General features: G+C 35.8%; 1 long non-coding RNA gene across 3 annotated transcripts in view; it reads right to left on the bottom strand.

Annotated features, from left to right (window-relative positions):
- LOC108582943 overlaps positions 1 to 12,405 on the bottom strand; it is a 73,432-nt gene extending 61,027 nt beyond the window's left edge. For 2 of the 3 annotated variants that reach the window (XR_004178532.1, XR_004178530.1), the window contains exons 1-4: positions 12,011 to 12,405; positions 10,664 to 10,759; positions 8,738 to 8,793; positions 4,397 to 5,716 (exon numbers count right to left, since the gene is read on the bottom strand). This is a non-coding gene — a long non-coding RNA (uncharacterized LOC108582943). The remainder of the gene's footprint in view (positions 1 to 4,396; positions 5,717 to 8,737; positions 8,794 to 10,663; positions 10,760 to 12,010) is intronic. The other variant, XR_004178531.1, reaches the window with a different exon arrangement.
- Between the last annotated feature and the right edge of the window lie 5,124 nt (positions 12,406 to 17,529).

Genomic DNA, 17,529 nt, shown 5'->3' with positions numbered 1-17,529 from the left:
TTTCTGTATTAGTGAGAGTTTAGACTTAGTTGTGCATACAAAGAAATTCCAGTACTATGTGATTTACTTTTCTCTTATGTAAGTTAGAGTCCCACAGATAGGCAGCCAGTCAAATAAATCTGGCAGCTTTTCTTGGGGCCCTCCAGGAACCTAGTCAGATGCTCAATACTAATAGTAACCTAGAAAATGCAAGTTAAAACTCCAGGGTAGAACCACATTTCAAACACAGTATGTTGGCAAAATGTTTAAATGTTTGACAGTATGAAAGTGGCAAAATTTGTAGCAAAGGGGACATTCATACATTATCACTGAGTATAATATTTGGTACAACTACTATATTCTACTAGATCACATCAGGTACAATTTTACTAAAATTGCGTGTTCTACTAGATCACATTAAATACAATTTATATTTGCAAAACAATTTTACTAAAATTGATAATAAATACTAAATACCAAACATTAATCACTAAAATTGGACATATATGGATACAAAGACCAAATCTTAGCCATTGGCATATCTGTTTAAACAAATCATAAATGTATGTACCCAGAAAAAATGTTCACAGTAAAATTATTTGTAATAATTTAAACCCCTACACAATCAAAATGTCAATAATGGCATGGAAGATTTTACCTATGAAATTAAATACGATGATAATTTTTTAAAAACTCAAAATGAGTTTTGGAGTAATAGTCATCATAGTATCAGGCTTTACAATTTCAAGAGTCTTGAAACCTTTTAAAATTAAAAATAAAGGACCACACAGAGCTAAATTAACTTTGAAAAAATAAGGGTCACAATGAAGTCCTTTCCCTATAGGCTTTAGCATGTGTGTTATAAAGACATTATGATAAGGGCAGTATGATAATGGATTAGGAACAGATAATCAGACAAAGACATACACAATTTGGAGACATTTATAAGTGTTTTATGTAGAAAATATATGGTCTCACAAGTCAAAGGGTAAAGAGTTTAACTATTTATAATGTAGTGTTAGGAAAATGGGTTTGTTACATGAAAGAGAGTAAAACTAAAATTATGCTGTTTAAAATGTCTGACCTAGGATTAATGTAAAACTTGTATAAAAGCAAATTAAAAAACATGATGTATAGAAATATGCAAAATATTTTTATGTCTTAGGAATGGTTAAGCACTACACTGAACATGCCAAAATAAATCACAAATCATACGGGAATAAATAATAAGTTTGAATTGATCATACTAAGGTTTCACTGTCTAAGTCTAGAGTTTCTGTTCAATAAAATCCAACTTGTGCAAATTTAACAGAGATTTAACATATTAGAATATATTTGCAAAACATAAAATCAACGGTGAAAGAGTATCTGTGATACAAAAGAAGTCCTAATTAAAATGGACCAAAAAGCAAAAGAAACAATAGAAAAATGGACAAAGTCAATTTGTAGAAAAGCAAAAGTAAATCATTAACAATTAAAGAGACAGTCAACTTCTTTAGTGTGTAGAATAAGTAAAACATTCGTAAGGTGCTGCTGTACATATATCAGTGTGGCAAAAAGTGAGTAAGGTTGAAATTGAGAAGTTTTCTGAAAACAGAAAACTATCTTGCCCTTCCTGCAGGAATGTACACAGGTGCAACCCTACTGGCAGTATTAGATAGTTTAAGTATTAGCATTCATGGCTCAAAAATCCTAGAAAGATTCTTATAAATTTCCCAAACAAGCCAAGAGTGAGATTTTAATTGCAATGGTACGTGGTGGTAAGGAGTAGAAGGCAGTGTAGGGGCACATTATTGAGGGATAGATGAAATACAAACAGTGAAATACTTTCAGGAGTCAAAAGCCAAAAAGGCTACTTGTATGGCAAGCAATGTGAATAGGTCTTTAAACAATGCTGAGTAAAAAATCACGACAGGAAATATCTATAGCAACATGTCATTTACATTAGTCAAATACACGATCTACGTATTTTAAAAGAATAAATACAATTTAAAGATACATTGTATTGGGTACGAGGCTTAATACCTGGGTGACAAAATAATCTGTATAACAAGCCCCCATGACACAAAGTTTACCTATACAACAAACCTGCACAAAAACAAAAGTTATATTAAAATATATGTGTGTGTGTGTATATATATATTCTAAGCACTCAGGACAGCAGGGAACAAAACTAGGGAATAGGCATAAGAGAAAATGAATAGATACATAAATAATTTAATCTGGAAAGTGAAATTAAATCATTTACTGCTATAATGCAAACATTTTAAAAATACAAAAGTTAAAATTTATCATAAAATCTAAAATTGCACAGAACCAAGCATACGTAATATTTTTAAAAAATTTACTGCATTCTATCCGGGAAACAAACCTTTCTTGAACCTGGTATTTGTAAGCCAACATGTGTACCTGTGAGGTTATTGTTTATTGCCTTCTAGAGTACACTCATATTAATTAGCACAAACATCAGCTCAGTAAAAATTAATAAAGAAATATGTTTAACTGCCATATGTTTCTGTTAATTAATGCACGCCATTGCAATTATCCGTAATTGCTAAGCAAAGATCAGACAATTACTGACCCTAATCAATATCACAAAGTTAGACTTTCCAATTAATTGAAGTTTATGAGGATTTTGAGCTTGGATTCCAGTCATGTCCACAGAGTTTATAAAATAACCTATGCTAATCATTCACACCCAATACCTCTGAGAAGAAATAAAACTCTGGTAGTAAATCCAAGACTCAAATGCAGTGTTGCCTGAACTTGAATTGAACTCTGATTATTTGTTGGGTGGATTTGGACATCAAAAACTCAACTAAAGCTTTGTTTGAGGAGCCAAGCAGCCGGAACCACTGACTGTATCTTGGGGATGCCATTCCCATCACAGTCTCGTAGACTTGAGTATTTATTATGACAGTTCTTGGCTAATGGTAGTAAATTATTCATAAAATGGGGTGACATTCTGATTATTTTAGAGGGTGACATTCGGGTCAGCTGAGGTTTTAAGAACAGCATCACTAGTTTCAAAGAGGTGTGAAGGTGATTTCCTCTTTTGCTACTATCTTCCTCAATTCAGCTCATCTTCCTCTATTATTTTATTCGTGATAAAAGAGAGACCTTTTGCCCTGTCTCCTGCTAATCCAATGCCTATGTCATATAGGTTATCTATTACTACTCTTTAAAAGATAGGCTCTACCTCCTCATGCTTAGCCTTTTCTTCATACAACAAAATATTTCGAGTGGGAGTCACCTAGAACCAAATATGAAAACAAGCCCATAAATCATAAATACCAAAAATATAGGAACAATTATGTAAGTAAAATAATTTGTATGCAGTTTACATTGAATTTTATGAATTTTATCTCTTGTTTACCACAAGCCCTCCAGCACAGAGTCCTAGTTTTGTCTGTGTGTGTGCGTATGCATGTGTAGTGTATTGTTGTATTCTGAATACACTGAGTTATCTCATTGGTTTTGCCAAAAACACTCATGATACATATTTCTGTCACTATGGAGGAACAGTTAGCTTTTTGAGTAATTGTGTCAGGGATGCCCAGGACCATTGTCGGGTTCAGAGATTCACCACAGCGACTCACTGAAATCAGCAAAGCTGTTACACTCATGGTAATCGTTTATTACAGTTAAAAGATACAGCTTAAAAATAGCAAGAGAAAAGACACTTATGGCAGATGGTCCAAGAGAGAACAGGAACAAGCTTCTAGTTGTCCTTTCTCACTGGAATCACTGAAACAGTGCTTAATTCTCCAAGCAACGATGTGTGACAGCACATGTAAAATGGTGACAATCAGAGAAGTTCACCTGAACCATGGTTCCCAGGGTTTTTGACTTATATGCCTTACAGGTTTTTTACCTATATGACTTAAAGGTAAATCTATAGGCATGTGGCTCTCATTTGATTCACCTTAGCTACTCCGACCCAGAACCCCCAGAATTCAAACTGGTACAGTGTGACCCAAAGTCTAGGAACAGAAAACAAGCATCTACCATTAATCACATTGTTAGCATAAACTGGCATTCCCAAGGTCTCAAATCTACAAAAGCACTCTTTGTATTTCAAAAGATTCCAGGAGTTCAGAGGTTATCTTTCAGGAACTGATCAAAGGCTGGTCCTGAAGACCTTTGGAATCTGCAGTTTGGGCAAGCTAGACCTGCTGAGTTAACCCTTTGCTGCACAATAATATTGAAGAGTATAGGCATCTGGAATAGCTACTTTTTCTCCATTTTTCTCAGTGGCACCTGTATGAAAGGGTAAAGTAGTGGTAATTGGTAAAAAGGGCTCTCAAGGAAGCTTTCTTTAAAACTACTATTTTTCTTAAGTTGCACATATACTTAGAAGGATGACAACTGCAATCAATCACACTCTATCCAGCTGCCCTTTAGCTACCTCTCTTACCGTAATAACTTCTGAAAAATTCAGTGGAAACTTCCAGAAGAACAGGCACTCTAGAGTATGCTCCTTGCTTTCTCATTGGCCCACTTATTCTTGAATCTCACATTACCCAGTGGTCTACATGGCATCATTTTCTCACTGAGTGCCTACTCTTGGCACGATAACTGTGTTTGCTGAATCTACTTTCACTCCCTGGCACCCCTCCACTAACAATTTGGATGTAATGGTGTAGTGTGCTTTGCTCAATTTGATGGCAAGTTTACAAGTGAGGCTGCTGATTATTGCATCACAGTTCAACAACTCTGGGTGATAGTGCACAAAAGCATAGCCTTTCCATCATGGCCATGGCATCTGGTGGGGTACACAGGCACAGACAAGCCATTGACTTATTATTAGTCATGGCTGATCCTGATAATCTAGAGCCCAGAGTGTGGGCAAAGCATTTCTTTCCTTTGCCTTCCTGTCACCTTTCAGTCTACACACAGCCTCCTTTTAGTGGGTTCCTTAAATTCCCTTATTCTTGGACCTCCCCTCCGTTCTTTTACCCTTCTGGGTTCTGCAGAGATCCCAGGCTTCACCCTTATAACTATTTCAGTTGAGATTACTGAGCTAGGTTTGCTTCTTATATCTGAGACCAGGGATATCAAGTGATTGTTCATTGGCTAGATTAGAGACCGATTTATGACTTTATTATTATTTTTTAACCTAATGAAGATCTTTACCTTCAAGAAATTACAAGGAAAGAAACATCTTCAGCTAATGTTGATGATCTCTTAGTGAAGGAGAAAGATAATAGTGCTCTGTTTTGTATGTTTTGTTTCTACTCTTTTATTTGTAAACAAGTATCATGCCAGTGTTTACATATGCACAAATTTGTATGGCTATATATTGTACACATAAATTAGAAACTCTGGATGTGGCTCCCAACAATTTGTGTTTTGACATGTCCTTCAGGTGCTTCTGAAGCACACTCAAATTTAAGAACCACTACACATATGAGTTTAAAAATTAGGCATTGTAGATTAATATTATTGTGATGTTTTATGCTTGAGAAATAGATACACAAGTAATAGAGATAACTTGTGATTCTGATACAAGAGATAACTTGTGATTTCTGAATATCTAGAAATCAATGAGTGATAGCTACAGATAATATTGTCCCCGTCTTTCAGTTTAAGCAGAGGAATGTTTCTTGCTCTCACCAAAATTTCTTCCTTGTGTCAAATAAAGCAGTTGATCCATGAATAGTTGGTTTTGATTGGGGAGGGTGACGTTTTCCTTCAGCAGACCTGACGACAGAGCAGCTCTGTCCCCACATTTTTTCTAGATGCAAATTATGTGTAAAAATGTCAATGAAAACATGTTTCTGCTTCAGATATAATAGATTCGATTCTCTAGATAGATGGAAACTAGGCAAGGTCAATGTATCTACTGTTTTATCCCTGCACCAAGTACTAAAAATAACTGGACTCAATATCAAGAGAACATGTATGAGCACAACAGAATATTTTTCAATAAATATCTTTCTAGTCTTAAAAAGTATCAGACAGTAAGCTAAAATTGCTCTTATATATATATTATATCTGATCTGTACATATCCAGTCTATCAACTTGCCTATCTCATCGTCAGTTTATGGGATAGAATGAAAAATATGATCCCCAAGGAAATTCAGGTTTTAATCCTCAAAACCTGTGAATATGTTATCTTATGCCAAAAAGGGGAGAGAAGACTTGGCAAATGTGATTAAGGTTATGAACCTTGAGAGTGGGAGATTATTTTGGATTATCTGTGTGAGCCCAGTCTGATCACATGGCTCCTTTAAAGTGGAGTAACTGTCCTGGCTGTAGTCAGAGAGATCTGTGACTGTGGAAGCAGCCCCAAGAGATGTGATATGAGAACCACATGATGTCAGTTTCTGGTTCTGCCATGTCGGGGCTATGCTCAAGGGCTAGAGAAAGTCCTCTAGAAGTTAAGAGTGTCTCTGAACTGATAACTAGAGCCAACAAGAAAATACAGACCTCAGTCTCTGCATTTGTGTTACTGGACAATTTTCACCAGTGTTACAATATATAATTCTATAGTAAGCCACAATGTTTATTATGTGGAATTTTCACGTCTTTCTTCTTCAAAATTGACACCTTTGTTCTTGGCTTTTCATTTTAATAAACATGATAATATTAATTGTTTACTCATACCGAATGGGTTAAAAATAAAACAGGGGCATTTTGATTGAAAATACATTGCCTTAGCAGGGCATGGTGGCTCACACCTGTAATCCCAGCACTTTGGAAGGCCTAGGCAGATGGATCACGAGGTCAGGAGATCAAGACCATCTTGGCCAACATGGTAAAACCCCATCTCTACTAAAAATACGAAAATCAGTTGGACGTGGTGGTGTACGGCTATACTCCCAGCTACTCGGGAGGCTGAGGCAGGAGAATCCCTTGAACCCGGGAGGCGGAGGTTGCAGTGAGCCAAGCTCGTGTCACCTCACTCCAGCCTGGCAATGGAGCAAGACTCCGTCTCAAAAAAAAAGAAAAAAAAAAAAAAAAAGAATGCATTGCCTTTGTAGGTTGATGTAGGTATAACTGGCATGCACCTTTTCACAGTGTATCATCCTCAAGAGAAACATGGTGAACTTACTCATTTACCTAGGCCTTTCAAAGATCTTTCAATCAATTTTATATTTTTCTTCATGAATTTTTTTACACATTATTTTTGTTGGATCATGCATTTCTTGAACATTGTTTTTGTAAAATATGAAATTATTATTCATTTTGTTTTATAAAAGCAAGTAAAGCATAAATTTCCTTCTGAATACCATTAAGCTTCCATCGAAATTCAGTATCTGCACCCATTAATTACCCTTGCTTCCCTCTATGGTTGAACATTATCAAAATATTTAAAAAACAATTTAAAAAATTATGTAAAAATTATGTGAAATTTGTATTGCAGAGAATTCTTGCCTTGTGATTGTTTGGCTTGGGGGTTTCTGACTTTATGATAGTTTTATCAAGGTGTTAAATGTGTTTTCAGCTTATATTTTTGACTTAAAATGGGTTTATCAGGCCACAACCCCATCATAAGTTGAGGAGCATCTGTATTTTATTATTTTAACTTAACTTCCTTTTTAAATGTGTATTTATAAATTTTAAGTGTATTGAATCTTTTGGTATTTAAAGCAGTGAAGTACACTTAAATTTTAAATTAAAAACTGTAAATAGCATAACTGGGAAAATATTCCAACACAACTTATTATTGACATGTAAGAAACATGAGACACCTGAATTTAATAAAAATTGGCAAAGATATGTATGATTACCTATCAAAAGAAGAATTAGTGATCCATATTATTCAATTGGTAATATCAATGCTAAATGAGTATGTATTAATTTGGTTCATTGGAAAGTTTCAGGGAGATACTGGCCAAACAACTTGAAACATCTAATGTTAAATTTTCATTTCAAGTACAAGAAAACTCCTAAAATACTCCATAGAAATATTCTACTGTAGTAAATCAGATGATCTGAATTGATGGAAATGGCAAACTATTGACTAAAATCTATTTCAGGAAAAAACAGCTGTTGAAGTCAGCTGTTCTGGTATAAATAAAACAAGTTAAACCATAAGGGCAGAATCTTAGAAATTTGGAAACATAATTATGCCATCTGGAAATAAATAGACTAACCAGAGAATAGAGATTTGGAGAAAATAAAATTAAAAATAACTTGAAAAACAATAACAAATATGTGTTATCTATACTCGAAGTCCAATTTGCTTACCACTTATAAGATCACTATGTTTCTGTAACTGTATTGTACTGTATCCCCGTTATCTGTTATTTGTCAGTTTATTTATAGTATATATATAGTGGTTTTCTAAGCTATATTTTCCATGCATAAACTAAGTTACATTTTATTACATGACCCAGGTTTATTGTTCATAAATCAAGTCATAGAAATGAAAGATCTCAGAAATTTTTTATGTGGCGATCAGAATGTTGATGTGTGTGTGTGTGTGTAGAGAGAGACATACAGGGAGGGTGAGATTGTGTGTGAGAGAGAGAGAGAGAGAGAGAGAGAAAAAGAGGGAAAGAGAGGGAGAGAGAGAACAATCTACATTGTTCTCTTACTCCATGCTAAAGTGTTTTTGAAAACATACTTGATCTTCAGGATCAACATTACTAAGCAAGAAAACGACCAAGAAATGATGAAGACAATTATTCCTACTGTGACAAACAAGCATGTCATACAAAAATGAGACTGTGCCTTTAAATTATTTATATATTTCTGTGTGTGTATATTATGTCATCTTCTCAGAATGGACTGCCCTGATTATCTTACCTAGAGCAGCTGCTGCTATACTGTCCAAACTCCTCAACAACGAATACATTCTATACCTAGGGCACAATTTTGTGTTGTAAGATAAATAATCATAGAATCATATTAGAAGTTGTATAATTGCCTATGTAATAAAATTAATTTGAATGTCATTTATATTTCAGTAACCTATTATTTTTCATTATAAGGTCGGAAAAACATTTCACTTGTAAAAAACATAAGAGATATGAACATAAGAGATATGAGTACAAATCTAAAATTTCTCTGTGTCATACATTTACTTTAATGAATAATCGAATTTCTGTTATATTAATAAGGACAATATTAAATACAACATGCTAAAAAATGTGTGGCAATATTAAACATGATTTCAGTGAATCTAACAGAATTGAAAATGCATAAATTGACATTCTTATGAATACTGATTACACACACATATGACTAGAAATGGGCATGATTTTCAGATCACATAAAAACTTTGAAGTTTCAAATTATATTCTGTGTATACCTAATGATGTTTTCCATTTGCAAGACAGAGAAAGCCAGACAAAGAGAAAGGAAGAAAGAGAAACAGAAGAGAGATAATTTGGTTCAAGTCTCTAACTCATTGATCAAAAATAGGACTGCCATAAACATTCAGAGAGAATTTCTAGTCAGAATTAAACCAATAATGACAGTATTCTATAGTCATTTCAGCTCCTAATAAATCCCTTCTCCATGAATGCTCATAATTCAAGTCTGTTGGTATTAAAATACAGAGCTAAATTTTTTCAAAGAATATTACCATTATTTTTGTTACATTTGAAAAAATGCTGTATTTCAATTTGAAGAATGCAGAAAATAAAGCTCTTAAATGTTGTCTGTCAGATATGTAGCAGATCTGACACACAGTCCAGCATTACTAATATTGCTTCACAACTAACTATATTTTAATAATTTCTAAAAGCAATAATTATAAATATATTTTCCCCCAGAAAAGATCTATGTCTGAACATTTTACCCATCTTATAACGTTGAAATACTTTGCTAAATCTAATTCAAGTAAATATTGCTTTAGTAGGCACCAAATTGATACATTTCCTCCTTCTAGCCTAAGTAGATCATACATATTTGAACAACAGCATCCAAAATAAGTTGAAAAGAAAAATCTTTGATCAAGATTGTGAAAGCACTGTTTGTTGTCTAGTGAAGTTACGGAGATTAGCCCACAATTTTACTTTCTATTCTTTAACCATTTTTTTGCCCTTATTGTTCTAGGATAATTTATGTTCAGCTGTTGGGTTAAATTATATACATTTTTTTCCTTTTAAATTTATGATTTGAGATCCCTTTTGCTGTGTTGTCTAATTTTTTATTGTGATTATCAATATACTGTTCAGAAAGGTGACTCCAAAAATAGCAAAATGATGGTATAACAATGTATGTACTTAGGTTACTTCATGCCATGAGAGTAAAAGCTGAGAAATTAACAAGGCCTGATATTTGAAGAAGTTTGCTTCATTACTAGTAGAAAATGTTAGAATTTTATTTATTAAAGTGAGCTACACAAAAATTTAAATTCTAATTAATTATTTATTGAACATTTACTAAATATTATGTGTTGTGTAAAATGCTTTTCATGCTTACTTTAATTTCATTCTCACAATGACCAGCAAAATATGATGGAATGGCATAGAAGAGAAAACTGCAGTTTTACAGAATAAGTAGCCCGACAAAGATGGCTGGACTTTGGCCCAAGTATTCCAGGCAAGGTATTAACTATAACTCTAGAATTTATGCTAAGAAAGTAACTTTGCATCAGTCTGAATATTTTTTCTTTATAAGAAAATAGACCTTAGTCTTCAGAGATTTACTTGGTCCTTTGTATCAACAATAAACACTAGTGAAATAACCATCAATTTCTTCCCAAAAAGTACATGTAGAACATACCTTTAGTACAGCAGTGATATGATCAGAGAAGTGCCTCATGCCACAACAACATTTTCTTCTAGGAAGTCCAGTAAGCTTCTCTTGCCTGTAGGAGGGCTTTGACGCAAAATGGTCCTTAGGAAGTGCTTTTGGTGGAGGGACTACTTGAGGTTTTACTTCTGATCCCACAGAGCTTCTTATGAAATACTTATACAAAGATAGATGTTTCAGGATAAATAAAACCTTTATCTCTTCTACAAAACTGACATTCTATTTAAAAACAATCCTTTATCACGTCAATGATTGCAAAGACTAACAAAGGCACTGTTATATTTTGAAGAGTGGCCATGCATTATAATTCAGTATTGTTTCTTATTCTAACATCAATAAAATAATTTATAATGAAAATTTAGAAGATGAAAACAGTTCAGCAGTCTCAGCTACCAAAGGTAGATCTTAGTAGTGATGTCAGCAAGATAGTCAAACAGGAAATCTCAGGCTCTACTTGGCCCACAGAAAGTTTAACTAGCAACTATCCACGAACTAGAACATCCTTTGAAAACCCCTACACCTGGAAACCAGCCGGAGATACCAGCATGGGATGTAGAATTGAATGAAATCTGAATCTGAAGGGTAAGAAGAATGGTCTCACTCTACCTGGGCCTCCCCATTCCTTTTCCCCAAATTGGCACAGCAAATGGAGATGGTTTCCCTGCACTCACAATTTCTCCCAGGAAGAAAGAGAATAAGAGGCAATCATTCAGTTTTCCTAATGTTCTAAGATGCTACTCAGGAAGTCCACTCTGGTTTCACCTCATGGAGAATACTAGGGGAAATGGCATGGCTTGACTGCCCTAGGGTCAGGTAGAAACAAAAAAGTTACTGGTGCACAGATCCTCTGTTTTCCTGACAGCTGTGCTTCCCGGTCAGGGATATCAGCCAACCTCACAGCACAACCACAAAGTTAATCTGGTTCAGGTTCCCTTCAGAGGCACAGTGGGAATACAATTTAACTTGAGCCCCTAGACTGCTAGTCTCTGGGCTCAGCCTTAGAACCCACGCCAACAACTCTGCCCAGTCAGGGAAACACAGCTTCACCTATTTGTGAGAAGAGAAGAGGTAGACTGGGCCTGACCAGGGAAAACAAGTAGCAGCTTCACACAGCCAAAAAACCCACACAATGACTCCAACCAGGAAAGAATATGTCCACCTTTCTATATTTTGGAGAAACACAAGGGCTAGTCTTACATTATCCGGGAAGTCAATGAGACAATAAACTCAGCTGGAAGCCCACTTCATGGTTCCACCCAGTTAGGGAGAAAAATCTTCAGTTTTATATAAGTAGTATATTGTAGCCTCAGGTCTTACCTGTCCAGGGTTCTGACCCTGCCTAACTTCAGAGTCTAACTTGCAATCTTGCCTAACTATAGATTTCAAATAGCAGAATTTTCCAGCCAGGAATACATCTTATGACTGAATTGAACAGAAGCCATTGTATTATCCAGCCAGTAGTTTCATCTGACAGAAAAGCCCAGACAGTGGTCTCGTTGGTCAGTAAAGCCAATCAATAGCCCATTCTGACATCACAGCAAAGACAGTGGATCAGCCAACTAGAGAACTCAGCAATTTCTACCTGCCTGGGATTTTCACTATCTAACCTTCCAGAATCACAGGCTAGACCAAGTATGTGAAGCTCTGGGCTGGGAGTGGTGGATCATGCCTATAATCCTTGCCCTTTTGGAGGCAGAGGAGGGAGAATTGCTTGAAGCCAGGAGTTTAAGACAAGCCTGGGCAATAAGATAAGACTCTGTGTCTACAAAAAAGAAAAAGTAAAAACAAAATTAGCCAGACACAGTGGTGTGCACTTGCAGTCCCAGCTACTCAGGAGGCTTAGGAGAGTAGATTGCTTGAGCCCCAGAAGTTTGAGGCTGTGAGATATGATTGCCACTGTACTCCAGCGTGGATGTCACAGCAAGACCCTGTCTCAAAAATGAAATAACAAAATAGTGATGCTTTGTTCCTGCCAAAGAACTCCTGTAAAGGCTAGAAAACAAAGCTATCTCCTAAAATGTGCAGATAACCACATAAAAACACAAGGATTACAAAGCATCAGGGAATCATGACACCTCAATAAAAAATAAATAGGCTCTATTCATGAACCCCAAAGAAATGAAAATTTGTGAAATAACTGAAAAGAATCAGAATAATACTCATAAAATAGTTCAGTGAATGACAAGAATATGCAGATATACAATTTAGTAAAATTTGGCAAACAATACAAGAAAGAAGATAGAAGATCAACAGAAAGGAGAAACAATAAAAAGAGCCAGATAGGAATTCTAGAGATGAAAAACACAATGACTGAACTAAAAATTTCAACACAAAACTTCAAGAGAAGACTGGGTTGATCAGTCAGAAGAAACAGTGAGCTGGACAGAACATCCAGTCACTGGAGAAAAAAGACAAAATAGAGAAAAAGAATGAAAAAAGCCTATGGGAATTATGGGACACAATCAAGAGACTAAACCTTTGCATAATAGAATTTGTAGAATGAGAACAAAGAGAAAAAGGGCCAGAAAGCACATGTGAAGGAATAATGGCCAAATAGTTCCTTAATCAGAGAGTAGGTGCCAACATTAAAGTATAGGAAGCACAATGATCTCCAGTAAAATCCACCAGAAAGAGAAGTACACCAAGACATAATAATCAAACTACTAGAAATCAAAGAGAAATAAAAAATTCTGAATGCAGCAAGAGACAAGAAACATACCAGATACAAGAAAGTCCCAACATGACTGTCAGCAGAATTCTCAGCAGAAATCTTATAGGCTAGGAGTGGCATGATATATATGAAGCGCTGAAGGAAACCTCTCAACTAAGAATACTTTATCCAACAAATTTTTTTAAAAAGAAAGCAAACAAAGATTTTTACAGAAAAACAAAATTTAAGGGAGTTTAGTTGATTATCATTAGACCTGTGTTACAAGAAATGATAAAGACAGTTCTTCAAGCTGAAATTTAAAAATCCTATTGATTTAAAAAAATTAAAAAGTATAAAACTTACTTGTAACAGTAAGTACTCAGATTCAGAATAATACTGTAACAATTATGTGTTAACTGTATATCTTTAGCTATGTTGGAAAACAGTAGGGAGGCTTATCAAAAAACTAAAAATAGAATTACCATATGTTCTAGCAATGTCACTACTGGGTATATATTCAAAGGAGTTAAAATCAATATGGCCAAGAGATGTCTGTGCTTTCATCTTGCTTGCAGCATTATTCACAATTGCAGATATTTGAAAATAATCTAAGTGTCTATCCATGGATGAATATATTTTTTAAATGTATATAGACACAATAAAATATTATATAGTTTTAAAAACACAGGAAATTCTGCCATTTGTGACAACAACAATAAACCTGGAGGACCTTGTGTTAAATGAAACGAGCTAGGCACAGAAAGACAAATACTATATGATCTCACTCATATGTGAAATCTAAACAAAACTGGACTCATCGAAGTAGAGAGTAGAATGATGGTTACCAGAAGCTGGTAAGCTGGGTGGAGGGGCAAAGGGTAGATGATAGTCAATGAGTACAAAGTTATAATTAAATAGGAGGAATAAATCTGGAATTCTCATGGCAAAGAAGAGTGACAGATAAAAATCATGAATTGTATATTTCAGAATAGCTATAGGAGGGGATTTTGAATGTTCTCACCACAAAGAAATGATAAATGTTTGAAGTGACAGATATGCTAATTGCCATGATTTGATGATTACAAAATATATACATGTATGAAAACATCATATTGTATTCCAAATATGTACAATCAGTATTTTTCCATCAAAAATAAAATAAAATAAAAAAGTTTGAAGTAAAACATTAAGATTTGATTTATTTTTTTTTTAATTTTATTTTTCATGGATGAATACTAATTGTATATATTATACTCTACATGAAGGACATGCAGTGGGCAGAAAAACTATGCCAGAGAGCAATTTTCTATAAATTAGAACCCAGTAATAACTTGCATAGTTGTGTATGTTTTATTATATGCGTTCTCCACACAGCTGAAGCAACAGACTGAAATTCAGTTTTTGAATAATACATGCTTTTCAAAGAACTTCCAAACAATGCAGCAAAAAGGCATGAAATTAAAGTTGTTTACCAAATGAGAGCATACAGTTTGCATCTATTTTGTATTCCTTGAGTATTTTAATTTTGAAGCTATACATATACAATAGTTAATTACACGTGGTAAAACCTAATCAATCAGCCAGCTGTTTTGATTGTACTGTGCCAGGTAGCTGCTTTCACTGATTTGTGTTCCACTTAATTTAAAAGGCTTATGTAAACAGATATAAATATATGCTTTGTGAATGTATGTGGGTGGATATGTGCTTTTTTTTTATTATTTCTTTTTTTTTTTAGACGGAGTCTCCGTCTGTCGCCCAGGCTGGAGTGCGGTGGTGCCATCTCGGCTCACTGCAAGCTCCGCCTCCCGGGTTCACTCCATTCTCCTGCCTCAACCTCCTGCGTAGCTGAGACCACAGGTGCCCACCACCACGCCCGGCTAATTTTTTGTATTTTTTAGTAGAGACGGGGTTACCGTGTTAGCCAGGATGGTCTCGAACTTCTGACCTTGAGATCCACCCGCCTCGGCCTCCCAAAGTCCTGGGATTACAGCCGTGAGCCACGGCGCCGGGCCTGGATGTGTGCTTTAACTTGACAAGGGACTAAAGGTGTTTTCACAGCCTTAGACTAAACAATGTGTTTCAAAAACGAAAAATTTAGAAACGTTTCTTAACTTGTATAATTAAAAATAACCACTCTGATTGAATTATTATGATTCTCCTAGTACTGTTGATTAACTTAGCTATTGTTCGGTAATATTGCTAAATATTGTTCAGATGACTGGGTCTGAGGCTGTGCTGATGACATAACTTAAGAAGTGGGGGCCGGGCGCGGTGGCTTACGCTTGTAATCCCAGGTTGAGGCGGGTGGATCATGAGGTCAGGAGATCGAGACCATCCTGGCTAACACGGTGAAACCTCATCTCTACTAAAAATACAAAAAATTAGCCGGGCATGATGGTGGGTGCCTGTAGTCCCAGCTACTCCGGAGGCTGAGGCAGGAGAATGGTGTGAACCCCGGAGGTGGAGGTTGCAGTGAGCCGAGATTGCTCCACTGCACTCCAGCCTGGGCAACAGAGGGAGACGCTATCTCAAAAAAAAAAAAAAAAGTGGGAAGAAACAACTTATTTGTTTTCATTTTCACTTCATTTTACAAAGGATTTTTAACTATTATACATTAAACATATATTAACTGAAGTAATAAATTATTATAAATATATATGCATTATATATTTTTACATAAACTATATTAAACAGTTTTATAAAACATATTAAACAAAATAATGAATCAAGACAGAAAAATTCAGTGGAAATTATAGAGTTGTAAGAGGGGTGAATAAAGGGTGAATGCGATTAAATCACATTGGCTTCTAAATATTGCATTCAAAATTTTTCACTGTTTCATGGTTTTATTTTAAAAACTGTGGCCATGTTTTCCGATGTATGTTACAAGAAACATATTTTTTGGAGGGCTCTATATTCTGAAAGAAATTTTTCACATTGCACTTTATACAGAGGCATGAGCAATTTATTTCATGGGGCTCTTTCTAGATCCATTACATGACAAAAATCTGATTGGAAAATGTTGGAATTGATTATTTTAATTGACCAGTCCTTCTTAAAAATTAAAGCAAATACACCAGCACTTCAAGGAATTAGCAGAGTCCTACACCTGTTCAGTGGTTTACTTGAAACAGCAAGATACCTAGTGGATGAACAATAAATAGAACCCAGATTTGGTAATCCACATTCTGTGCTTTTCTTGATTTAGTGTATGAGTCAGTATAGAATCTTAGAACAGGCCGGGCGCGGTGGCTCAAGCCTGTAATCCCTGCACTTTGGGAGGCCGAGACGGGCGGATCACGAGGTCAGGAGATCGAGACCATCCTGGCTAACACGGTGAAACCCCGCCTCCACCAAAAATACAAAACTAGCCGGGCGCCGGGTGGCGGGCGCCTGTAGTTCCGGCTACTCGGGAGGCTGAGGCAGGAGAATGGCAACCCGGGAGGCGGAGCCAGTGAGCTGGAGATCCGCCACTGCACTCCAGCCTGGGCGACAGAGCGAGACTGTCTCAAAAAAAAAAAAAAAAAAAAAGAATCTTAGAACAAACATAGACTCTAGATGCACAGGAAAGAAATAAAACCCCTTACTTGTATAATATCTTGCCCTATTTTTTTTTTTGGATGTGATGGGGTTTTGCTCTTGTTTCCCAGGCTGGAGTGCAATGGCACGATCTCAGCTCACCACAACCTCGGCCTCCTGGGTTCAAGCGATTCTCCTGCCTCAGCCTCCCAAGTAGCTGGGATTATAGGCATGCACCACCATGCCCAGCTAATTTTGTACTTTTAGTAGAGATGGGTTTCTCCATGTTGATGAGGTTGGTCTCAGACTCCTGACCTCAGGAGATCTGCCTGCCATGGCTTCCCAAAGTGTTGGGATTATAGCTGTGAGCCACCATGCCCGGCCCCGTCTTGCCTGATTTTTTTAAGTTTTGGGTTTTTCTTTAAAAAGTTTTTATAATATCTATTTCTGTATTAGTCTATTTTCACACCACTACAGATATACCACCTGAGACTAGGTAAGTTATAGACAAAGGAAGTTTAATTGACTCATAGTTCCACATGGCTGAGGTGGCCTCAGGAAACTTACAATCATGGTGGAAGGGGAAGCAGGCACCCTCTTCACAAGGCAGCAGGAGAGCAAGACCAAGTGAAGGAGGAACTGTCAAATGGTTATAAAACCATCCGAT

Source organism: Papio anubis, chromosome 15 (assembly GCF_008728515.1).
Source record: "Papio anubis isolate 15944 chromosome 15, Panubis1.0, whole genome shotgun sequence".
Classification (NCBI taxonomy): domain Eukaryota; kingdom Metazoa; phylum Chordata; class Mammalia; order Primates; family Cercopithecidae; genus Papio; species Papio anubis.
Note: the sequence above shows the minus strand (reverse complement) of the source record. Positions and strands in the feature narration are given on the sequence as shown.